The following is a 24361-nucleotide window of genomic DNA, read 5'->3' on the forward strand; positions in this document are numbered from 1 at the left end:
TTGTCGAGGCCAGTTTCCCTCCGCCACGTGGAGGGATTTCCCTGAAAAAAAAATGGCTCAAGGACGTCTATAGAGGTGAATAATATTATCCCATTATTTGTTTGAATACAGAGACAGTTGGAATTTTCTTAATACATTTATTTTTGGATGCCATGCTACTCTTGCAATTTTCTTCAGAAGATCTTAGTTCCACTGGAACAAAATAATATTGGTTTCCATTACCTGCGTTAAGTGGCAGCAAATCTATTTTTCGCAGGGACACCAAATCCCCCCAGGAGTGTTGAAACAGCGGGGAAATTCAAGAAATGAAAAATATAGTAAGCAGAAATTGCCCTAATGCCATTTTTTTACCTGCTGCTTTTTCTCAGATGGTGTCTAATACAGGATTTTTCTTGTAGGCACCATCGAGAGGAGACTTGAGGAAGAAATAAACTCATACGTTCATCAAATTATTTGATTGCTGGGAAGAGCTTTGTGATGTCATCAGCATCGGTTGCGTCACGCTGGGTGTAGCGTATAAAGGGTTTCCCACCATGAGGCAGAATTCTCGGGCAGTCTCTATTTTAAAAGGAATGAGTAATTGCGCCATTTAATCCGAGAAATAACCACGTTTTCCTCATTATATACCTTTATTTGTTCATAAATGGACAATGGTTAATTAAGCTAATCATGCTGGCTATCTAACTGTTTTACTTTTGGGGCAGGTTCAGGCAAGGAACTTTTCAATGGGTAGCGATACTATAGTGAAGGGGAGAGGCAGACTTCATCAAGTGGCTCGGCAGACAGTGGTGTCGTGGATACGCGGTGGCCAATGATGAGGGACCAGAGTGGAAACTGGCCAAGCGGCCGGCGAGATACCAACAGGTGGCTGAGTAAGTTGTGGCTTAGGGTTAGCAACTGCTTCTAAATTCATGAATTGCTCATACAAATATTTTTACAACTGTAGTGTCAAGGTCAACTGCACACTTTTATCTCAACTGAAAATACTTCATCCTGTGGTCATAATAAACACATGTTTTTTCGAAGAAGAAAAAAAGTAAAGGTATAAGCCCTGCTTGCCATTGCTTGCTCACTCCACTGCTGGTGGAAGGACCTCCACTCGAGGGGTTGAGACTCTTCTAGTGGGCATTTTGACCTCAAATTCGATGTCGACCACACATTCTGGGAAGAGGTGGGTGTACCCACGCTTTATTCATCCACACGTGGTATCTGCCAACCGACTGTGGTATACCCGTTTATATTGCTGGTTGGACAGAGGTGGATATATTGAATAAACATTCCCATTGTTTCAACTGCCACGCCATGAAATAACCTGGAAACCTCTGGGTCGCAAGTCGTGAGGGATCGGTTATTCCACTCCTCAGATAATTGAGTTTCACCCACACACCAGCCCTAACAGAGATGCCCCCAGACAAAAAATAGATAAATGAGCCAGCACAAGGATTTTGAAAATGTACTCAATACATTTTTGCCCGTGAAAAATGCTGAAAGTTGAAAAAGGAGAGACGATAGAAAATAAGAAGTGTAACCAGAGACCTTGTGTAACAACTGAACCACACACTGAATTTAACCAGGACCAGACTAGCCCGTACTGGAGCAGTACTTTTATTCTAGATAAATAAAAAAGACAACATGGTCCTGTATGACACACGCATCACGTACGTAGAGTCCCAACACCACCAGGCACAATGTGGGAGGCCCCCACAAGTCTTTCTAGTGCTTTCCAGAAGATCGATGCAAATGTTGGATACTCCAACAGCGGCTCAGCACAAGATCATCAGACCCGTGCAAAGTCTCTTCCTCAGCACTTCCAAGAATGCAGCTTGGGGTAAGTAGATCACGTGGACAGGGCTGAGCTCTGGCTGATCAGACCCTGAAAAAAGACAGTGCTTGTCACATCACTCACGGGTCATACATGTGGGACTCCCCACAAGCTGATGAGACTGCCAGGGCAGCTCTCCTCCAGTTTCCCTGTGCCTTGTTCAAGATAAACTTGAAACACAAGTTGAAAGAGGATCCAGGAACACTCCAAATGGAACCACCGATCCAGGAGTGGGCAGGGGCATTATAAGACAACCAGGAGCGAGCCATCCTTACCCCAGGTCCCCTCCCGTTTGTCACCGTCCTGTGCCTGTTTCAGTTGAGCCGTAACGCAGTCCCAGAGACTCAAGAAGCAAAGTCTCCACTGGAGTGAATAATAAAGTGATAGGACTCAAACCTGGCCCTGTTTAAATGCCAAATGTGTCCAATCCTGCTCCACCAATGAAAACTGCATGAGCAGAGTTCATATGTAACACATTTAATATCGGCCTGATTACTCTGAACCAAAGGAAAATGTACAAAGATCCTAAAACAGAATTTAATCTAGGTATCTACCTGATACAACGTGCATTAACAAGAAAGTATTCTTCCTGTCTACCTGTTTCTCTCAACAAGGGAAATGTTACAGGGTAAGTCAATACAAACTATTCCCGAGGGCTGCCTAACACTCTAAACCGTGCATTAATACAAGTTGAGTTCTCACGGACTATTGTCCAGAGCTGCCTCACACTGATCCGGGATATAATACAACACGAGTCCACACCAGACTATTCTCCAGGTCTGCCTGATAGTTTGAACTGAAAATTAATACAAGGTGAGTCCATATGAACTCTTCCGCGGTGGTGAGATGTTTACTACCTCGCTTGGTATACAGGAGGTCGCGGGTTCAATACCAACCCTGACGCCTGTATATTTAACGTTTGCAAGTTCCCCCCATGGTTGCGTAGACTATCTTCCGGGTCCTCCCGTTTTTCCCTCATTTAGATTCAGCGACTTTGTTGAGCTATCATTTTAGACCAGGAAAAGGCATTTGACTAAGTAAACACTGATGCACTCATCCAAGCTTTGACAAACCAAGGACTGATCCAAATCATTTATAATCTTGGAACTGCATCATATGCTTGATATGGAACTGACTCACCAGAGTTGATAAATTAAGCACCAACTTTTTGGGAAGTCAAAATTGCATGAACCATGCCATAGGAATGTAAAATTTCCACCACTCTGCTCTTTGGAGCAGACGATGTCCCCAATTTTCGTCCAGGTGATATATATTTTCCAAAAAAATGTGTCACATCAAACATCTTGTAGCCTTTGAGTTTTAAAAAAATATATTTTGTCAAGTTTTAATTTTGGCCCTCTGACTTTTGGCAATTGGTACTCCGCTACACCGTTCCCAGATACTGTACCGAGTTAACGTTCTCTGAAATTTATGACAATAACGCCCCCACGTGGTGAAACCTTTGCACTACATAATCCCGGATAATAATGTGGAACGAAACCAATCGTTGGTGATGCCTCGTTGGCAGTGGAGCACAAGAACAGTAAAAGAAAACACTCCAATAACACTTCCTTAAAATAAGATATAATATGCAACGTTTTGGGAAATTAACATTCCTTTCTCTTTAGTTGTGCAATACTCCTGAAGGACCCTGTAGTCGCTCTGCTTTCTGCATTGTGTTGTTGCTGCGCTCACGCAGCATGTTGTATTGCACTATATTTCCAAGTTTACTCTTTGTTTTCTCATTCATTTGTGCCTGATGATGGTTGCTTGTGTTGCAATCGAAACGTCGTATTCTATTATTATTTATTTCTACGTGACTTTACCGAAATAACCAAAGAGTGATTCCTGCAGTCATGAAAGCTTCGAATCTAGTTTGCCTATTTTTTTTAAATTTACTTTTTATACCTGCTATCCACAATACATTTGTGTTACTCATCATTTGTGGTGCTCATCCATGAGATTTTTTACATCCTTCTTAAAAGCACATTTATGTTTATTCTGTTTATTGTCCAGCTTTCACATCCACTCAGAGCACACCGTATGTAACTGCAGTATTCTCATTATAGTCGTGAATAATTTATTGTTTTTTGAATATGGATCCCATTGGCAGTGCTATTCTGTTTCTCTCTAACACACCTGTTATCTCCTGTTATCATGCGACCTATGAGTAATTTCTCTTGGCGTTCTAACATTGTTTTATCCAACAGGTTTTGAAAAACATTTAGAGTCTGATATTCATATTCAACCTATATTTCATGCAACTCTATCTCTCAGAAAATTTTAGGGGGGGCTGCATGGGTGTAGAGTGCACGAGGGAGGGGCTTAATGTTTTTTTGCGGTACATTTGCGGTGGTTTGTGGTAATTGGGAATTATCTTTCCGGTTCAGTGTGCCACGAAGATCGAGCAAGCTTTAATGTGTGTGTAGTGCCGTGAATTCACTCGGACGACAACCGTCTCTTTTTCCGCCGTCACTTTTATTCCATCGTTCCGTACACACAGTAATTCTCTCCGTGCTCCGCCAACTCGGACACTCCGATTTACTTCAGCATTGTCCGCGCATCCCCTTCCACACACAGTGTTCCTTCCTCTATCTCTTCACACACAGTGTCTTCCCTTCCACACACAGTGGTTCGTCTTCTATCTCCTCAGACACAGTATCGCCACTATCTCTTCACACGCAGTGACTTCCCTTCCACACACAGTGGTTCTTCTTCTATCTATTCACACACAGTATCCTGTCTGTCTATTCACACACAGTGACTCCATCTATCTCCGCTAACGCTGACTCTCCCTATCGCTATTTACTATCTTTGGGGTCCGGCTCTCTATCTATTCTTCCCTAACATTCCAGCTGTCTTCTTCGTATCTCTTCACCTCTCGCCAACAACTGCCCAGCAACAACTCTCCAACAACAACTCCCCAGCAGCAACTCTCCTCCGTTCAAACCACCTCGCGTTTTATCCCCTTTCGCATTAGCCTTATTTAATTGCCACGTGGCTCGCTGGCCGTTTTCCGCCAGCTCGCACCTGTCCCCTCCATCAGACATCCAGACGCCACCACTTAACACTAACAGCCTCTCGACCAATCACAGCCCTCGTGCCACGACTCCCTTAATTACTTCGGGTTGTTTACGCCACCCGCGACTCGACCACCTGTTCGACCTCATGTGACCCGTTCTCCTTGTCTGTATGTACTGTATATGGCCAATTCCTATGCGTATTGTTTACTTCACTACATCTGCATTGGAGTGAAAAAGAATAATAAGCTTTGCTCTATTGGACATTGCAAAATAGTCCTGAAGAGAGCTTGCTGTCTGTCTTGCAGCATTCCTCCTCTCACATTTACTCTCTACTAAATAGATGAATAACTTTCAATCGGTTTTAAAATGTCCACTGCCTTTTCATCTAACTTCATTCAGTCCTAAAATATTTATCTCAAGTCTTGTCATTTTGTGCTTTACGATTTCCAGTTTTCCTTTGGTATAGAATTCCTACATTCCAAGTTGCTGTGCTAAGAATTATTTTTGTTGCGGACAGTTGCAGGATAAAAGTCAAATGTCACCTGCGGCTCATGCCAGTGTTTACCGGATGAGGTGTTGTCACTCTGTGAAACTCCATCTCTGCCCTCGGGGACATTAATACTTCTAGCTCTGGACATGACTTCCTTGGCAATTACAGCCGTAGCTTTATGCTGTCATTTAGGCTTTACTGCCATGGCCTTTGTGCCACAACTTATCCCACAAGGCAACAGGCAGTGTCAAGGGGATTTACCCATTGCCCTCAATGTACAAGGTGGTCCAGATGTCTTGTATCCCCCCAATTAATAGAGCTCGAAAAATAATTTCCTTTTCATATTCATTTTTTATTTAAATAAACCTTTCTAAAAAATGACGTTTTAGACATCTGGACCACCCTGGGGATTACCTAAAAAGGATGCAATCATAACCACGTGGTTTCCGGCAGGTGGGGACTGTCGAAAGTCATTGTGTAAACAGAAAACTTTCGGTATCATACTGACCACACTCATAAAGGCATGTATGAGGTTCTCAGAATCAGCATATGCGAGCAATGTTTCGAACGTGAAAAAGGACACCACATCTTTTTAGAATGGTTGTGCCTGCACAAAGCCTGTCGCACCTAGCGCCCTGCCGACCTTGGTGCACCCCACCAGGCAGCGCTCAGAGGCTCCACACCTGGGTAGGCCTCATGGGCGTTCGGGAAGCTTTGAACGATGGTAGACTGTATCATGGGACCTCCTTTGCCAGTATCAAAATATGAGAATAGGTTTTCCCCTTTTTTCTGGCAACAAAACAGGTTTAATTTATAAAAATGAAACAGGTGTTGAGATTTTGATTTAAAGCTTTCGTGACTGCAGGGATTCATATTCTTGGTTCTTTCGGTAAAGTCACGTAGAAGGGAAACAATAAAATAATAAAAATATAAAACAATTAAATTCTCACGACGTTTTGACTGCAACAAGAAATGATGATAGGTGTTGAGATGTTAAAACACCAAACTGAAACCTTTTACAAGGAATCATGTTTGCATTAACCGCAATACTTGTAGTCAGAATGCAAACAAAAAACATACTCTGATAATATATGCATTGTCTTTGAAACTGATTGGTCCACACCATAGACAGCTTTCTTTTTTGCCTAGTCCCAAACGGTGTTAGACCAGAGGACGCCAAAAGGCGCCTTTGTGGTGCCACGACAACGAAGCTGCTCCGTGGGAGCCGTGCCTGCAACGGGGGTGCTGCGACAGAGAAGCCACCCGGCTGCCGTCACAGCGCTTCCCCCGCCACCCTCCACATGAACACACACACGCACTCACGTAGGGCCTCGTGGGGGGGAGGTCACCTGCCCCTGAGTTTTCACCCGAGGGCCCCCCTCGTGGGGGTGCTCCACGGTTTCTCAGGGCCGGGGAATTGGCAGGCCCCCCCCCCCCCAGGCCAAATGGCACTGCCGCACCGTGGACCCTTTGAGAGGAATACACGACAGGGGGGCGGGGCGGCACCATGGACCATTTGAAGCTAGGGATAAAAAGGGAGTGAAATTGGGAAACAAGGTCTCTTTGTGCTGGGGGTCAACTGGAGAGGGTGATCGAGGAGTCGTCAGCTCCCTGCCTCATGAACGTCCGCGAGACGAGTCAGAGGGCAGCCGAGTTCAGTTTTCCCAGCCAAAGCCGCGTGCAGCCTCGCTTATTCGCAGCTTCCCACCCCTCGAAGTCGGAGCGTAAGTATAGAGTGAAGAGGTAAGTCTTAGGAGAAAATCCCGTAGAGAGGTGAGTAGGGAGAGACTAGGCAAATTGAGCCCTAGACAGTAAAGAGATAGGTTAGATCTGTCCTGCTGGTCTACACTGACACAGGTAGATTAACTCTAATTAAATAGAGAATAAACCACCAGTAGACACTCTTCCGTGTCGTGTCGTCTCTGTGAGCACGGGGAGGGAGAGGAGTGTATGGTGTGGTGAGCCTGTGCGTTGGGTGGTGTGGCTGTTGAAATCATGCCCCGAGGAGCAGCAGCTAAGGGGAGAGAGCAGGAGGACGGTGGGTCACGGGAGAACGGGGAGGCGGGGGGTAGCCTCCCCAACCTTTGTTGTAATTACTGGTGAAACGTCGTACTCAGATTGTAAAGTTGTGGCTTGGCTCCTCAACACACCGATGTACTAGTGACGAATTGGCACGTTCTGTGAGCAGCTTCTGTCCCTGTGCCTCCCCTTTCTGGTTTACGCCCACTCTGGGCCCTAGCTCCCTGATTTTCTACCGATAGGGGAGCGGTCATACGGGGTTCGCCAGCGCCATTTACGTGAACCTGACTTTCTCGATACACTGTCATCGCGTACACCCCGTAGGCGGGTGTAGTACCAGCCCTAGCGGAGCTTGGCGTGCGCTGGGATAGCGCGGGCACCACGCATAGCGTGTAGTGCGGGCTTCCACAGGGGGGAGTAGGAGAGTGTCAGCCCAGGGGCAGGGTTGCCCCGGGCCATGGCACTCTGGTTGACCCCGCAGACACGTGATCTGGAGTGTCCACAGAGAGGCCCCCAGGTGGGGGAACTAGGGGGTGATCACGTGTCCAAGGAGAGCTCTCGAGAGGGATCGAGAGGGAGCTAGAAGGCTCCAGAAGGCGGGCGGGGCCGAGGGCGGAGCAGCCCAGACCCGTGGGGGGAGATAAGGCGGGTCCCTGAGAGGGACCGGGTTCGCTGCATTCTACAAGCTGAAGCTCTACGTCCTACAAGCTGGAAGCTCTACAGGCATCAACACGTGGTCGGGACGCGAGTGAGGATCAGACCCTTCAGTTTCAGTTTCATTTATTTGGAATAACCCTGTGAGCCATTCGGCTCTTGCTTCGGGTGCAATCGCAACAAACAATAAAATTACAAGATACATTTATAATTTACTGTACACAAATTGAGACACCCCCTACAAAAACAATAAAATCTTCCACAAAAAGCACCATTTGTTTATGCTGTGTACTAAACTGTGCAAAAAAATCCCATTTCGATGTTAGATCACAATAACAATCAATACAATTCAGATTAAAATTTTAAGTCCAACTCTATACTACATAAAACAAATAGGGCTCAACTAAGCCTTTCTAGAAATTACTAAAATAATGCTATAAAAACAATGTAACAGTGATCATAAAAAAATGTGATTGAAAGTTAACAATAGCGACATACATAACATATATTACTAAACCTAGCATCCTTCGCTAGCTGCATGAGTCAATCCATAATAGCAGGAGTAACAATAGTAGTAGCAGCACACTATAATCAAAATACAGTGAAACCTTGGATTGCAAACATAATTCGTTCCGGAATTGTGCTAGTAATCCAAAGCACTCGTATATGAAAGCGAATTTCCCCATAAGAAATAATGGAAACTCAGATGATTCGTTCCACAACCCAAAAATACTGTATTCATATAAAAATTATTAATACAAAATACCTTTTTATATTTTATATTATTTAAATTCAATATAAAGTAATCAAATGTATTCATTACATTTAATCGTGGCTGGTGTGAGGGAGACGAAAGAGAGGAGAGGAGGGTTATTGTGTAGGACTTTCACTTGCAATACAGTTACTAAAGAACAGTCACTACACTTGGACACAAAATTAAAAAAATGCTTTACGCACACACACGTGGTCACAACACTATACTGTAGTAAACACTATAGTTCTGTAGTAAACAGTATACGCTCGCACGGATGTTGACTATACGAGTGAGGCACGCCGACTGAGACCGAGCGTGGGAGATGATTACCCACAATCCCGCAGCGAGAGAGAGAGAGAAGAACCATTGGCTCTGTTGTGATCACGTAACGCTCGGCAGACAAAGCGTATACTGTGTACGTACTGCTCGTATTGCTAGACATCGCTCGTTGATCAAATTATTAATTATTTAAAAAAATTGCTAGTCTTGCAAAACACTCGCAGACCAAGTTACTCGCAATCCAAGTTTTCACTGTACATGATAATTTCTCGCATTGGTCATCTATAGATATATATTTGATTTCAGGCCACTGGATAGCAGTGGCAGCTAGGGTTGTACGACTCCTCTAGAACAGTTTTGAGTGATGGTCTTGTAGGTAGTGATCCAAGCTGGAGTTTATTTGCGAAAGCATTCCAGACCCTACGGGGCATCTATAGCAAAGGCCCTTCCTCCAGTATTTGTACGCAATAAGGATTTGTACCGCAATAAGTTATGTGTATGGCAATAAGGATTTGTACTGCTGTAACTCCTCCGTATAGGGTAGTTACCTGGGTGGCCACCACGCTAGGCTGTATCTGGTGAACGGGCAGTTACCCCTTTGTGTTACGTGTTGATGCTACAATAAAAGTGTTGCCTCTAAAGAACAACGTCTGCGACTCAGTTGGACTCACTACACTAGCATTAACACACAGAGGGAGAGAAAGAGTGAGATAGAAAGCGACCCACAAACAACCTATCTCCCACATTCCGCTTATCCCTCCGTAGTCCGAGGTTCCTTTGTCCCCTGCCATACCGTGTACCCATTTACATTTGTGTGGTTGCGATAGCAGCTATGGGTGTGCGCATAACCTTATGGCGTATATTAATATGCTACTGCTGCCACCCCCTGCGGTGCCTGCCGCACCCATATCAGCAAGTAACGTCCAGGGTTCAGCACAAGGCTTCACGCATGTCGGCTTTGGGGGTGCTGGCAAAGCATTATGATATACGTCATGACCTGCTGGTGCAAACATCCCATTTCCATTTGGAGTACAGTGTTGGCAGGGATAATTCATGTTTCAGTGACTAGTAAAGTAATATCGCTATATCTGTGACCATCACGAGAAGAATTGGCAGTACATAACAATAAAGGCTTTATACAATGTACCGTAGCACCAAATGGTACACCATTCATCGTTCACCAAACAACGAAATTTGAACCAGTTTGTGAAACATCTTATGTAATTATGTATCTCTGTAGCTGATTACATGTAGTCATACACATGCAGATACTTGGGGGGGGGGGGGGGGTGGAAGTTACTGTTCAGTACTGTACTGCGAAACAGTATTCTTTTTCATATGTTTCTAATAAACGACATTTGTGCATTTTGGGTCAACTTAAGTGTAAAGGCAGCAGAAGCATCAGCAGGGCCAGGAGGAATCGAAAAAGCACACAGATCAATGTCGACTCTCGTAGCACAGCTGACCAGGACCGACTTCCACTCGACTCTTTCCTGACCAGATTATTTTCCCCACTTGATTTTACAAAATAATAACTTATCCTGACACATTTCCAGGTAATCGGATCCATTATGAGAAACCAATACTTCTCTAGCAGACCAGGTTCCAATCCTCATTGCGATCACCATAAATTAATTATCACAATTTAAATGAATTGTCATAATTCAGAGTTGCAATTCGATTCATTATTTTAGTATTGCCACCCTGTAGTGTCAGATGTAAGGCTATGGCAATACTTTTTAAAATGCAAAATTAAACTAAACTATTTTATTTTACCAGATAAGCTGGTAAAATGATGGCTCAATGAAGTGATAGCTCAACGAAGTGGCTCATCATGTGGACATTTATAGCAGCAAAATACTTTTAAATGTAATTCCACATGGCTTCTTATGCAAGACCAATAGTGACATTGCATATGCTCATCCATATGGAGTGAACAGCATATTGATTATACTGTGTAACACATTTTTTTGTTTGTTCGTGGGTAGTAAGTGTTATTTCCTATTTGCTTATGCCTCAAAAGTACAGAAAATGGCTATGATTCCCCACAAACTTTGCTTTTGTGATCAGGACAGTGCTATTTTTAAATGTACCTATTTTCCAGAACATTCCAGATAGATTCAGTGCTGTGTAAACTTGGAGTAACTTCTAGAACATTCTAGAACTTTCCAGTAATAAAAATAGTATTATAAATACAGGGGCCTTAAGCCCACCAGTTCAGTTTAGTTCCAGCTGCCTAAGTGGATACATATCTGCATTTTTATGAGATGGCATCAAGAGGCTGCAAGCATCCAGCAGACGCATTTTGCTATGTCTGCGGCCAATTTATCAATACAAAAGCGAAAAAATACTCTGTGGAAGCATCTGCTAAGATGTGTGAGGCCTACAAGGCATATTTCGGCATGCCTGTTGGGGATCAAGACAAACCTTGGGTACCTCATTTCACCTGCGAGCAATGCAAAAAACTCTGGAAGGTAAGATGAACAATTGTTGCTCGAAATTTTACATTATAACATTTGTTAATATATTTAAAATTGAAAAAGTTTTTAATTTAAAAATGTTTTACAATTTTCAATGTTATTGAAAAAATATATCATGTTGTGAGAATCTCTTACACATTAGTCATGGGTGAAATACAGTTATTTTTGTAGGATGGTACAGAGGGGATAAGAGAGCCATGAATTTTGCGATCCCAAGAATTTGGCAGGAACCCACTAACCACTCAAGCAACTGCTACTTCTGCATGGTGGACCCTTCCAAACGTCGGACTGGCAAGAATGCACCTGCTATCACGTATCCGGACCTTCCTTCATCCATCGCTCCGGTGCCACACTGCCATGATCTCCCCGTACCCACTCCTTCAGAGAGCGAGCAGCTGTCTTTAGAAAAGAGCAGCAACTCAGAGAGCGAGGAAGACGTCGATCCAGATGATAATTTCAGAGGTGGAGCTGAGGAGAGAAACCCATACTACCCCAACCAAAAAGATCTCAACGACTTGATCAGAGATCTTGGTCTCACCAAGTCCAATGCCGAGCTGTTGATGTCTAGGCTCAAGCAGTGAAACTTGTTGGATGAAAGTGTGCAAGTCGCAGATCAGAGGAAGCGTCACCAACCTTTTTGCAGCTTCTTCACCCGTCTAGATGGGCTCTGCTTCTGCCACAATGTGACCAGTCTGTTCGAGGCAATCGGAATCGCCTGTAAACAGAATGAGTGGCGCCACTTCATTGACAGCTCATCCAGGAGCCTCAAAGCCGTGCTGCTCCATAATGGTAACAAGTACCCGTCTCTTTCCCTGGCTCACTCGGTGCACCTCAAAGAGGATTACAACAGCATCAAGACCTTGCTGGACGCCTTGAAGTATGATGAGTACGGCTGGGAGGTCATCGGATATTTCAAAATGGTGGCATTCGTGATGGGTCTCCAAGGCGGTTTTACCAAGTTTCCCTGCTATCTTTGCTTTTGGGACAGCAGGGACACCAAGGCGCACTACCACAGGCAGGACTGGCCACAGCAGACCGAGTTCTCTGTGTGGGGAGGAACAACATCAAGTGGGATTCACTGGTGGACCCCCAGAAGGTGCTAATGCCACCACTGCACATCAAATCGGGCCTCATGAAATAATTTGTCAGAGCTGTAGATAAGGAGTCGGCAGCCTTCAAGTACCTTCAAGACTTCTTCCCTAAGCTGTTTGAGGCAACGGTCAAAGCTGGTGTTTTCGTCGGACCACAGATAAAGAAGATCCTGAAGAGCAATGAATTCCCCAAGAAGCTCACTAGTAAGGAGAAAACGGCTTGGAACAGCTTTGTAGCAGTGGTTCGTGGCTTCCTGGGCAATCACAAAGTCGAAAACTATGTGGAGCTGTATTCTTTGGGTCTTTAGGTAAAGTCGCGTAGATAGGTCAAAAAAACCCCTCTTCCTGATGATGAACGCTTGTGTTGCAATCGAAACGTCATAGTTTTTTGTTATTTTCTTTGAACCTATCTACGTGACTTTACTGAAAGACCCAAAGAATATGAATTCTTGTAGTCACAAAAGCTTTAAGTCAAGATTTATGTGGAGCTGTTTGAGACTGGTGAAGAACTATGGCACAATGGGCTGTAGGATGTCCTTAAAGTCCATATCCTTGATGCTCATATTGATAAATTCAAGGAGAACATGGGAGCGCACTCAGAGGAGCAAGGCAAGCGCTTCCACCACGATATACTGGACTTTAAATGCCGCTACCAAGGACAGTATAACGAGAACATGATGGGAGACGACATTTTGGGGCTGATTCGTGAAAGTGATTTACAGTATAATCGTAAATCTCGAAAAACGACTCACTTTCTAAATCTTTTGTAGTAATTTTTTTATTACTTTACGATAAATACATGTTAATTTTGATTCATATGTTGTTATTTTCTGACTTTATATGAACGAAAAGACACGCAGAGCACAGTCTAAAATGTCCATTGTACTGCACTTCTATGCCCCCATGTCTGCATTTCTCATCTTCAATCTGCACTGACCAGCATGGTGATGGATAGGAATGGCATGTGTGGCATGGGGGTCTAGGTCTGGTTAATTTGGGCTATTTAAGGGTTTATCAAAGACCTTTTTTTCCAAAATCATAAGAAACAATACATGGACACCAAAACCACTATCCGGAAACCAGATATGTCTTTCATCTAAATATTTTATTACACGAGAATATCAATACAAATTAGTGCTGCAGGTCATTACTTGGTAGCACACTTTTTACAACAGAAACGTTAAGCAAAAGGCATCCGACCAATGCAAAGAAAACACTGCACCCACAGAGGAGGCGAAGGTTACGTAAGCATTCACTTAAGAGTGGCTTTATAAACCTTGGTAATGAGCATCAAATGTGCTTTCTTCATTAAAAGTTCTAAGCTTCATTCTCATCATGTAATATGAGCTATTGAGACAATATACTTAGCGCAGTTCGTGCACCGATTCCACATCCGCGATGTTTATGATGCAGGTTATGCAGCCAAATTGCACATCGCAGCTTTTCATCTCTCTCTTGACGTGCTGGCTTTATTCGCCAAGGTGCGGCCCCAAGACCCCCCGGCACGCGGTCGAGCGGAGGACTCCTCTTTGGCACAGGTGGTCTGCGCCCCGCACGCATCTTGACCTTCAGATATCTTGCCGTTGTCGTTCTCGGTGCCTCGCACAAAGATGACTTCATTGCACGAGAACTCTTGCCATGTCACCCCTCTTCATGGTAGTATGTACGTTAACAATACACTTGTTAAGCATACGTCTGCAAATTACTTCAAAATTGCTTTGTAAAAAAGTTACCATGGCGATAATAAAGGACGCATGGTCCAAAAACAATATAAAGCATATCAAAACGAAAAGCTAGCTAATCCTCTAAATAAATAAATAAACATGCAGTTTTACAAATATCCAGAATCCTTATTTATTTAAAAAACTAACTTATATCGAAGCACATTATTAAAGTACGTAATGCAGACATGATACTTTCAAAATTGCTTTCAACTCTTAAAGCAGTACTCATTTCACAAACCACCATGTGTCTGGAACACACTAAGAATCAATGCTTTTACGACTTAATGAGGCAGAAGTTGCAACATGTGGTTTAGCTATATTAGGATATAAAATGTGATGTCTGATAAATTATTTTGCCTTAGTACAAAGCAAGGCCGTAATTATATTCAAATATATTGCTATAAAAATATTAAAAAAATAATTATTGCTATGCTATGTAAATAAAAATAACAATTTGCTAAACCTTGCCCACAATATCTGGACTTGTCTTCATATAACAATGCATAGATTTTTGTTTATATGATTGTGGTTATGGTTGTACTTTATGAATCCCTAATCTCTGCTATTACATACATTGAAACAAGAAAAGGTAAAAAAAAGAAAAAACAGAGCAATGTAATACAATACACCATTAGACATTATTGTAAAAGATCAATAAAAAGTCCATCCCATGTGTTAGTGAATTTTAAAATATTTTAGGCACGAAATGGCAGGAAATGAGTTTTCAAATTTAGATTTTTTCTGGGGGGGGGGGGACCCCAGACACCCGAGAAGATTTGGTCCCCCCCAATGTTGACTCCATGGCTACGGCCTTGATACAAAGGACTGGTGTGCCCACTGAGCCTGCAGTATTATTGGCAATATATGTTGCACGTTGAATCCTCCATTCTATTGACTACTTATAATCCATTTTTGAAGCTCACGAAACATTCAGATTATCTGAGTCTAAGCTTAATTTCATTACACTTAAGAGATTTTCTTCCATCTACCAAAAAAAGTCTACAATTTATGACCTTGATGACGATACCAGGCCTGGGAGGAAACTCAACTCGTGTTACAAGGAATGTAAACGATTCTTTTGAATGCGCCTCTTTTCCCGAGAGTATTTTTTTCCACAAGTAACATTTTTATTAAGACATCACTTATTGCACTTTTTAACTTATACACCATCTGAATGTATTCTTGATGTATGTGCTTAACCAAACTCACTTAACTGCAACTAAATTACAGCATTGAATGAATAAAGAAGCACCCATATTACAGCGAGGCCATCACCCAGCAGTGGATTGACAAAAGGACTGTACATGCACGTGCTTTTTCTTTATTATGGATTCATTACAGCAGATTAAAGGTATCTCGTATAGACGAACCAAGGGGCCGATGGATCGGCACGCCTGGTCCTGAGGAGGACCTTTGTTGCCAGGCTTGTTATTTCTGCTGTAACCCGGAGGTCGACTGGCGACGTACAGTGAGGGAAAAATGTATTTGATCCCCTGCTGATTTTGTACGTTTGCCCACTGACAAAGAAATGATCAGTCTATAATTTTAATGGTAGGTTTATTTGAACAGTGAGAGAGAATAACAACAAAAAAATCCCGAAAAACGCATGTCAAAAATTTTATAAATTGATTTGCATTTTAATGAGGGAAATAAGTATTTGACCCCTCTGCAAAACATGACTTAGTACTTGGTGGCAAAACCCTTGTTGGCAATCACAGAGGTCAGATGTTTCTTGTAGTTGGCCACCAGGTTTGCACACATCTCAGGAGGGATTTTGTCCCACTCCTCTTTGCAAATCTTCTCCAAGTCATTAAGGTTTCGAGGCTGACGTTTGGCAACTCGAACCTTCAGCTCCCTCCACAGATTTTCTATGGGATTAAGGTCTGGAGACTGGCTAGACCACTCCAGGACCTTAATGTGCTTCTTCTTGAACCACTCCTTTGTTGCCTTGGCCGTGTGTTTTGGGTCATTGTCATGCATGAATACCCATCCACGACCCATTTTCAATGCACTGGCTGAGGGAAGGAGGTTCTCACCCAAGATTTGACAGTACATGGCCCGTCCATCATCCCTTTGATGCAGTGAAGTTGTCCTGTCCCCTTAGCAGAAAAACACCCCCAAAGCATAATGTTTCCTCCTCCATGTTTGACGGTGGGGATGGTGTTCTTGGGGTCATAGGCAGCATTCGTCCTCCTCCAAACACGGCAAGTTGAGTTGATGCCAAAGAGCTCCATTTTGGTCTCATCTGACCACAACACTTTCACCCAGTTGTCCTCTGAATCATTCAGATGTTCATTGGCAAACTTCAGACGGGCATGTATATGTGCTTTTTTGAGCAGGGGGACATTGCGGGCGCTGTAGGATTTCAGTCCTTCACAGCGTAGTGTGTTACCAATTGTTTTCTTTGTGACTATGGTCCCAGCTGCCTTGAGATCATTGACAAGATCCTCCCGTGTAGTTCTGGGCTAATTCCTCACCGTTCTCATGACCATTGCAACTCCACGAGGTGAGATCTTGCATGGAGCCACAGGCCGAGGGAGATTGACAGTTCTTTTGTGTTTCTTCCATTTGCGAATAATCGCACCAACTGTTGTCACCTTCTCACCAAGCTGCTTGGCAATAGTCTTGTAGCTCATTTCAGCCTTGTGTAGGTCTACAAGCTTGTCCTTGACATCCTTGGAGAGCTCTTTGGTCTTGGCCATGGTGGAGAGTTTGGAATCTGATTGATTGCTTTTGTGGACAGGTGTCTTTTATACAGGTAACAAGTTGAGATTAGGAGCACTCCCTTTAAGAGTGTGCTCCTAATCTCAGCTCGTTACTTGTATAAAAGACACCTGTGAGCCAGAAATCTTTCTGATTGAGAGGGGGTCAAATACTTATTTCCCTCATTAAAATGCAAATCAATTTATAACATTTTTGACATGCGTTTTTCTGGATTTTTGTTGTCGTTATTCTGTCTCTCACTGTTCAAATAAACCTACCATTAAAATTATAGACTGATAATTTCTTTGTCAGTGGGCAAACGTACAAAATCATCAGGGGATCAAATATTTTTTCCCTCACTGTACAGTTTCCTTAGCAATGTCATTCGTTATGAACTTCGTTGTAAACTTCGTTCGTCCACCACATGTACATGCTGTTTAGAGTGCACTGTCCATCATATTACTTAATCACACTCTTTGTTCTGGTGACCACCCATCCAGAATGACAGTGCGGCCCTTGAGTGGGACCTTTACCTCCATAACACATTTATACATTTCCACGTGGGACTGGGTTCGAGGCCACCCTGCGGGCAACTCTACATTTAAAATGAGAGGTGTCACTAAAGTACTTAATTAGCTGTAAGGTGCTATTCATTTCCCCATTTAGAATATCCAGACAAACTCCCATTCCCCAACTTGCTTTTTTGATTGAGCACCCTGCTGTTCGTGTTGATGCTTCGTCCCTTTCACAGCATTCATTCTTTTTAATTTACTAAATAAACACCATCACAAGGAAGTTGGTGCGTCCCATCGTGCCCCCCCACCCCCCGGTAAACCCGTTTCGGCGTACCTGTTGCGATGTCTGCTCGCCGCGCTGCGGCGCTCGAACAATGATCGAGATTATTCACCACCAGTCTCGAGATGTTATCGCCCTCGGCTGGTACGCAGGAGCGCGTGTTGTTCGATCCCGACCCTGACGCCTGCTGTATGTTACTTTAGAGTGTGCGTTTTCTCTCTCTCTCTGTGGGGAGCGGTGGTGCAGCGGTTAGCGCAATGCGCTACGAACCTGGCGACCCGAGTTGAACTCCCGCTCACGGCCAACACCGATGACGATCTGAACCGGTCCTGGGCCTCCCCTAGGTTGACTCAGCCTCAAATGAGTACCTGGTGCGATGTGTGAGCATCGCCACTAGGTACTCATTCAAAGGCAGCCGGCCGTGGTGCTGGCCACCCACCCCCTCGTGTGCCGTGCAGGCCTTCATAATAGGTGCTCGCTAACAACACTTGACCCAATAGTTTGTTAATACTATAACGGGGATCTTTGTCTTTTGTCTCTCTCCCAGTGGTCGTGTGGATTTTTCTCCTGGTTCTCCGAGTTTTCCCCTCCACAATTATAAACATTCGACTCCAGTGTTTGAGAGTTAGAAACATTCGTTTAGAACATTTCAGTTATAAACACGCGTTTAGAGTCTTTGGCTCCTGTAAATGCCCACGTGATAAGCCACTTCGGTGAGCAATCAAGTGTGGCCAGATCACTTATAAAACCAAAAGGTGAGCAACGTAACTCAGTGGGCCTTAACCGGGTAAAATAAAAACGTAGGTTTAGTTTATTTATGATTCGCGTGTCCCCTGGGAGGCGGCGAGACGCGGCCACCCAAATCCGTCGTGAACCAGGGGCGGGTACACGGTCGCCGCTGGCCATTGGACACGCGTCTGGCATTGGGCAAGGGCAGTGGGCAAGGGCAGTGGGCAATGACAAAGAGAGCAATGGCACTGCATAAGGGCAGCACCACGGGCCGGATGACGGGGATGAGCGGCGCTGTGAAAAAAAAGAGCGAGTGTAAGAGCTTGTATGTACGGTGAACTTCTTTCGCACCATACGTAGCCAACCGCGCTTAATCGGAGGTGCGGGGTAAGAAGGACAACACACCCAGCTTGGTGGACACGTCTCGGGGTTGTGGATCGTGTGGAGTACGACTGGTTGAGTGTCATTGAAGAAGACTGTCAAGGTTGCGCAGCTCACCCGGCTTGCAACAGCCTCCTCCTCCACCCCGAGCCTCATCTCCCGTCACCTCAACCACCCACGCCCCTCGCCCGACGCCTCGGCGAGCCACGGAGTCGTGATCGAGCCCCGCTCTACGGCACGCGGCGCGCCGGGCGCCTCCCAGCTACCCCAGAGGCCACTCGGCGGTGCGGGGCCCCGCCAAGCCCCCCGCAGCCGCCTATCACGGCCGAGTGCCGCCGCCACCGCCCTCCTCATCCTCCCCCAACCCTCCCACGGGGAGTTGAGTCCCCGCCTCACGCTCCCAGCTCCGCGGGGCCACGGCGAAGGAGAGGACGGAGTGGAGTGGAGAGAACGAGGGAGCCGAGGAGGAGCCGAGGGGATTCCAGCGTGGCCGATCCCGCGCGGTGAGGATGAAGCCACGCGGCTGTCCATGGTCCACGGACAGCCGCGTGGTGGGACGCGCGCAGCTCCCGTGCAGGAGGAGTAAGGACGTCTTCTGTGTGGCTGTGGTGTAAACATCGGGGGAGGGGAGCGGTTGTTTTTGCATTACCGGTAACCGAATGGGAGCAACAACAAAAAAACTGATTACGGCGAGCTCGCATGTCGTGAGTTGTGCCTGCGAGGGGAATCGGTGTGAACATTGTGTGCTGAGAGCGGGGCTGTAAGTGCTTTATTTGTTTAATTTAGAATGTTCCACACATAGAGCATCCCGTGAGATGGGGGTGGGGGATCCCTTGAGATGGGGGGAGGGTGGGGGGGGTTCCTTGATGGAGGGGTGGGGGGTCCCTTGATGGAGGGGGGGGGTCTCGTGAGATAAGGGGTCCCATGAGATTTGGGGTCCCGTGAGTTTGGGGGTCCCATGAGATAGGGGGGTCCCGTGAGATTGGGGGTCTCGTGAGATGGGGGGGGCGTCTCGTGAGATGGGGGGGGTCTCGTGAGATAGGGGGTCCCATGAGATTTGGGGTCCCATGAGATTTGGGGTCCCGTGAGATTGGGGGTCTCGTGAGATGGGACACTTCGCTCAACAGGGGGTGCAGGGACGAGGCGCCTGTGTGAGCCGTGTGGAGCAATCGGCAGCAGCAGCAGCAGCGCCTGGTTTCCAATCCACTGAGTCCAGTGATACTCAACCCACTCGTGTCCTGGAGATAGCGGGGACCCTTTGTAGACAAACGCCTTCTAGGCCGGCAGTAAATCAGGTGAGGCTAAGTCTCGTGTCTCGCACTCGACGCACGTGCGTCTTGACATTCTCTGCACGGGCTGCTGAGGCTATATTTAGCCTCTACAGTGCGCGTGGAGGCACCGCGGAGCGAGTGTGACGATGTGTGGAGGAGGAGATACACATGTGGAGTATGTGACGATGTGCGGAGTGTGATGATGTGTGGAGTGTGATGATGTGTGGAGTGCACTGTGTGATGAGTTTTATGTGTGCATTGTGATCCATCGAGTGTGCTGTGGAGTGTGATGAGTTGTATGTATGGTGTGATGACCGGTGGAGTGTGATTGATGTGTGGAGTGCGCTGTGTGGAGTGTCATTCGTGTGATGTTGAGCGTCATTGGTGAACCGTTGCTGTGCTCTTCTCGCCACTGCCGTGTGGAGAGATAACCCTTGTTATCTCTTGTTATCTCTCCACTGTTTCCTTATCACGCGTGCAGGTTGAGAGCTGTGTGCGTTCCCTGATCCTTTAAACAGAGGTAGGGGAACACTGCCCTCACCAATAGCTAGCTGCACCACTTTCCTTCGGCGAGCAACCACCTCAACACGCACACACAGCAGTCACTTAAGCCGCAGCAAAAGGAGGGGGGGGGAGACCCCCTTGCATTTACGGAGGTGACTGAACGCGCACAAACATGCACAAAACGCCGTATTTCCCGGTCAAAACGATTGCCCTATAGTTCCCGGTCAGTGCGGCTCAGGTGCTTGTTAGTGAAGGAGAAAATATCGTTTGTGGGACGTTTTGAAGTGGTTGGTCTCGTGTGCCAAATAAATGAATGTCGGGTTCGTTCCCCATTGCTTGCCTTTCGATACGTTTGTTGTGTGATGAGTGATTACATGAAACCAGCGGGACAGCATTCCTATGGGGTGTTACATGTACGTGAAATTCCACAGTAGACACCGCGCAGTGTGCACGGTGTATATGAGTGAGCAACAGGTTGACGAGACTGAAGTTTTATCATGGGACCATTCTTGCCAGTATCAGAATATAAGAATTGGTTTTACTCTTTCTGGCAATAAAACACTGAGCGAATATGAAACATAACGTCAATGAAACACTAAGAGAAGAGAAAACAGCGAATGATAAGTCAACTTATCATTCGCGATAAGTCAACTTATCATTCGCGATAAGTCAAATTATCATTCGCAGAGTGAATCATTCTCTAAATTAGGAATTTCGATCGGACCATTGGGGGGGCACGTGCCACCCCACCCCCCACTGGCTCTGCCAGTGGGCATAGCTGGGATGCCCAAACTGAGGCCTCGGGAAATGGTGTGAAGGGGCTACAGTGAGGGAAAAAAGTATTTGATCCCCTGCTGATTTTGTACGTTTGCCAACTGACAAAGAAATGATCAGTCTATAATTTTAATGGTAGGTTTATTTGAACTGTGAGAGACAGAATAACAACAAAATCCAGAAAAACGCATGTCAAAAATGTTATAAATTGATTTGCATTTTAATGAGGGAAATAAGTATTTGACCCCCTCTCAATCAGAAAGATTTCTGGCTCCCAGGTGTCTTTTATACAGGTAACGAGCTGAGATAGGAGCACACTCTTAAAGGGAGAGCTGAGATTAGGAACACACTCTTAAAGAGAGTGCTCCTAATCTCAGCTTGTTACCTGTATAAAAGACACCTGTCCACAGAAGCAATCAATCAATCAGATTCCAAACTCCACCATGGCCAAGACCAAAGAGCTCTCCAAGGATGTCAGGGACAAGATTGTAGACCTACACAAGGCTGGGATGAGCTACAAGACCATTGCCAAGCAGCTTGGTGAGAAGGTGACAACAGTTGGTGCGACTATTCGCAAATGGAAGAAACACAAAAGAACTGTCAATCTCCCTCGGCCTGGGGCACTATGCAAGATCTCACCTCGTGGAGTTGCAATGATCATGAGAACGGTGAGGAATCAGCCCAGAACTACACGGGAGGATCTTGTCAATGATCTCAAGGCAGCTGGGACCATAGTCACCAAGAAAACAATTGGTAACACACTACGCCGTGAAGGACTGAAATCCTGCAGCGCCCGCAAGGTCCCCCTGCTCAAGAAAGCACATATACATGCCCGTCTGAAGTTTGCCAATGAACATCTGAATGATTCAGAGGACAACTGGGTGAAAGTATTGTGGTCAGATGAGACCAAAATGGAGCTCTTTGGCATCAACTCGCCGTGTTTGGAGGAGGAGGAATGCTGCCTATGACCCCAAGAACACCATCCCCACCGTCAAACATGGAGGTGGAAACATGCTTTGGTGGTGTTTTTCTTCTAAGGGGACAGGACAACTTCACCGTATCAAAGGGACAATGGACGGGGCCATGTACCGTCAAATCTTGGGTGAGAACCTCCTTCCTTCAGCCAGGGCATTGAAAATGGGTCGTGGATGGATATTTCAGCATGACAATGACCCAAAACACACGGCCAAGGCAACAAAGGAGTGGCTCAGGAAGAAGCACATTAAGGTCCTGGAGTGGCCTAGCCAGTCTCCAGACCTTAATCCCATAGAAAATCTGTGGAGGAAGCTGAAGGTTCGAGTTGCCAAACGTCAGCCTCGAAACCTTAATGACTTGGAGAAGATCTGCAAAGAGGAATGGGACAAAAGCCCTCCTGAGATGTGTGCAAACCTGGTGGCCAACTACAAGAAACTTCTGACCTCTGTGATTGCCAACAAGGGTTTTGCCACCAAGTACTAAGTTATGTTTTGCAGAGGGGTCAAATGCTTATTTCTCTCATTAAAATGCAAATCAAATTATAACATTTTTGACATGCGTTTTTCTGGATTTTGTTGCTATTCTGTCTCTCACTGTTCAAATAAACCTACCATTCAAATTATAGACTGATCATTTCTTTGTCAGCGGGCAAACGTACAAAATCAGCAGGGGATCAAATACTTTTTTCCCTCACTGTACGTTTCAGCTTTGAGGATTACGTCTCAGCTCTTGGGTGTCAACTACAGCCGCTAAAGAGGTGACCTATACAAATCTGTGTGACGTGTGTCACAACTTGGGTTTGTGATGGAGTTGGCTCACAGCCATCATATTGGCTAAGACTGTAAATCCACTTTTTACTCCTGCCAGACGGCATGAAATACATCAGAATGTATTGTATGGTTTTGCTTTTTTGCATTGAACTATTGTCCGTTGTCTAATATATGGGGTCCTTGTCCCTGTACACCTGGCAGTTCGCCAGCATTAGGTTTAAACGGGCCTGGTTCTGCTGGTGGTGCACACTTGGTGTTAAGGCCGGTCTAGAGTTTGCTTCTATTAGGCCAATATGCTGCTGAAAAAAGTCACTCTCAGAAGGCTGTGTGGTTGACGGAATGTGGCAAAAAATGTTTATCTTGTGGAGAAACCGTTATGCAAAGGAAGCTTATTGTCTGCTTATTTATTTTGTTTCTTCTCTGCAACGACAAATTCATATAATTAATATCCTGCGATAAAGGTGGAGGAATTCATTCCTAACCACCGTTATGAGCCGAGTGTTAGCAAAGCTTATGGTAACACTCCAGTGTCCAGCTTGCGTGCCAAGAACTGCTCGAGCTTGCAGCGCTACAGCTTCTAGTGAACACAGCCCAGTGTGACGTTGCACCCACCAAGTGGGTGACGATACATGTCACTTTCCTTCCTTGGCACCATTGCACCATATCCGCAGCTTAGTGAATCCGAACAATGTGTGAAGGACACGGTTCAACCAAACAGCCCGAGACAGGATTGTGTACTGTGACATTAGACTCAGCTGAATAACAACTATATTATGTACCTCTGAGGCAGGTACTGTACTAAAAGGTTAAGTCAATACGGGAGCTATTAATGCAGTTGTGGGTATTTATATATATTTTTCAGGCTCCTTGAAGAAGAAGGGTCACATCCAAAACGTTGAGGTTTCTTTTCTCTCAGCGACAGTGAAGACCTCGTTATTGTTTTCATTTATTTTAATATGAACCCAACTGGACAGTCTTTAGAGGGGTACCGTATTTTCCTGCATATAACCCGCGGTGTATACCGCTTTTTACAAACAAAACAAGACCCTGCGGGGTATATGGAGGTGCGGGCTATCCCAAAAATATTTTACACGTGTGACATGTCATAACTCGTTTAATGTTT

General features: G+C 45.2%; 1 protein-coding gene and 1 long non-coding RNA gene across 4 annotated transcripts in view; one reads left to right on the top strand and one right to left on the bottom strand.

Annotated features, from left to right (window-relative positions):
• Window positions 1–13696: 13696 nt before the first annotated feature.
• Window positions 13697–19068, bottom strand: LOC142924590 (uncharacterized). Its single transcript, XR_012941705.1, has 2 exons — window positions 18969–19068; window positions 13697–18857 (listed from the first exon to the last, which is right to left on the bottom strand). It is a non-coding gene; the product is annotated as an uncharacterized LOC142924590 (long non-coding RNA).
• A 239-nt stretch (window positions 19069–19307) lies between these two features.
• The window catches only part of AASS (aminoadipate-semialdehyde synthase), a 57496-nt gene continuing 52442 nt past the window's right edge, over window positions 19308–24361 (top strand). Inside the window, exons 1-2 of one of the 3 annotated variants that reach the window (XM_032954008.2) lie at window positions 19308–19447; window positions 20697–20735. The gene's annotated coding sequence lies outside the window, so the exon portion shown is untranslated. Of the gene's footprint in view, window positions 19527–20696; window positions 20736–24361 lie in introns of all 3 variants that reach the window. The other 2 variants (XM_032954009.2, XM_032954010.2) reach the window with 2 other exon arrangements.

This window comes from Petromyzon marinus, chromosome 14 (assembly GCF_048934315.1).
Source record: "Petromyzon marinus isolate PM22_M1 ecotype Great Lakes invasive population chromosome 14, UKy_Petmar_22M1.pri1.0, whole genome shotgun sequence".
Taxonomy (NCBI): domain Eukaryota; kingdom Metazoa; phylum Chordata; class Hyperoartia; order Petromyzontiformes; family Petromyzontidae; genus Petromyzon; species Petromyzon marinus.